This window comes from Myotis myotis, unplaced genomic scaffold (genome assembly GCF_014108235.1).
Source record: "Myotis myotis isolate mMyoMyo1 unplaced genomic scaffold, mMyoMyo1.p scaffold_m19_p_14, whole genome shotgun sequence".
NCBI lineage: Eukaryota > Metazoa > Chordata > Mammalia > Chiroptera > Vespertilionidae > Myotis > Myotis myotis.
Genome location: NW_023416318.1, coordinates 1124039 through 1126254, shown reverse-complemented (window position 1 = coordinate 1126254; position 2216 = coordinate 1124039).

Here is a 2216-nt window from a genome sequence, read left to right as displayed (position 1 = left end):
CAGGATCAGTGCAGCCACTTGATCCGCAGCCATTGTGCTCTCAGCCGGGGGCGGGGGCTCTTGGGAGCAAGGAGAGATAGATGCAAACCAGCTCGGCCCCCAGAGAGCTGTTTGGAGAAACAAGGCTCCCAGTACAGGACCCAGGAGGGAAGACGTCCTGGAGGCGGTTCAGGGTCCGAGCCCTGAAGCATGAAGTGTTGGCGTTGAAAGGAGAACTATTTCAGATACTGTTAGCAGCGACCTTGTGCCAAGCCCCGTGTAAGCTCTTGACTTTGATGATCTCCTTTAATCCTCCCAACAACCCTACCAGGGCCAGGAATCTTCCTTTTTTTGTTTGTTTGTTAATCCTCACCCAAGGGTATTTTCTCCATTGCTTTCCAGAGAGAGTGGAAAGGAGGGAGAGAGGGGGGGAGAGACAGAGGAGAGAGAGAGACAGCTTGATGTTAGAGAGACACATCAGTTGGTTGCCTCCAGCAAGAACCTCGACCTGGGCAGGGATTGAACCTGCAACCCAAGAATGTGCCCTTGACTGGGCAGAAACCGTGACCCTTCAATGTGTGTGTGTGTGTGTGGGGGGGGGCGCGCAACGCTCTAACCACTGAGCACACTGGCCAGGGCTCTTTCTCTCTTTTCTGAAACTTTGAAAATGAGGAAACGGAGAAACTGAGGCCCAGAGAGATTAGGGACCTTGGCCAAGTCCCCAGCTTGTAAGTAGTAACCCTCGGTTAAGTTCAGGCAGCCCGACTCCTCATCACTGAGGGTCCTTTTCCACGGAGCCACTTTCCCTAGTGAAGGGCCTGTTTTTGTTTTTATTTTTTAAAGTTTTTTTTTTCTGTGCTTGGAAAGAGAACTGTTAAATTCAAGGTGGGGGATCTAAGATGCGAAGGTAGATTTCCCAGAGGGCAGCGTGGGAAGTGCTTGGAGACCCGAGAGGACCCTGCCCGCTTCATACCAGGCCAGGCCTCTCCTACAGCCTGAATCACCTGGCCGGGGGCCCCCACCCCTCCGGCACTCCCCCCCCGCCCCCTCCACGTGCCAAGTTCCTCCCACCCAGGGGTTCACTCTGGGACTGCCCACTTGGGGGTCCTCAGAAGCTGTCCACACTGCTCTGAGCCGTGGACGGGAGGTGAGCCGGCCGGATGGATTTGCTCAGGGCAACCAGCACGACCTTAGATTCGGAGTCAGGAGACCCGGGCTGCCACTCCTTTCCAGTGATGCCAAGTGAGGGCTTACCCTGCTCAGGTCTGTTTCCTCCGCTCTAAAACGGGGAGGAGCCAGGATGGCCTTCGAGCTGGCACAGGCGGAAGGCAAGGACCTAAGGTGGCCGGCTTGACAGGCAGGTGTGGGGTGGGGGTGAGAGGAGCTCGTCTAAGCTGTCCAGCCCCCCGCTGAAGGATCCTTTGCCGGAAGAAGCAGGGTCCGGCACAGGCTCAGGAGCAGATGGAGGGAGGAGGGGGAGTCCTGGTCAGGCAGTGAGGCCCAAGCTTGTTGCGTGGAGATCAGAGGGACAGTAATCTGTCTGCTTAGAACAGCTCCATTGGCCACTTGGGGATTTTATGGTCCTGAGGCTCAACAGTTGGCTAGTCTCACCCACTGATTCTGTTTTTACCTACTGATAACTACCACTAGTGACAGGTAGACACTGGCCTGGGGCCACCTGCCCCATCATCTGTGTTGGCTGAACTGACTCCTCAGTCCCATGAGACAACTGATTTGTAGCAATTATTTCCAGGAACCAGGCAATCTCCTGACTTCACCCAACCCACGAACTGTTTTGGCTTTTCAGAGACACACTGGATTTGACATCTTTGGTTCTCAGGAGACAGGCCACCGGCCACTTACCAGTAACAGCCAGATCCCTAAGAAGGCTGGGGAAAGCCCTGCCAACAGCGGGATTTGGGACTCAGTCTACCCCCTCAATAAAATGGGAAGATTGGACTAGACCAGCAGCAGCAAACACATGGCATGAATACTGCCACCCTGACTCTTCCATCCACGGTGGACACTGCTGATCAATTACCGCTCATCTCCGTGGGACCCCGGTGCAGCCTCAGAATCCTTTTCAGCCCGGGGCTTCACGCAGCCCCTGCCAACCAATTCGATGTGGCCTGTGTCATAAAAAGCATCTGTCCTCTTGGCCATCCGTGATCTCCAAGCGCCCCTCCAGCTGTGCCGACTCAGAATGGCAACTGATGGGGTGACTCGGGAGACAGACC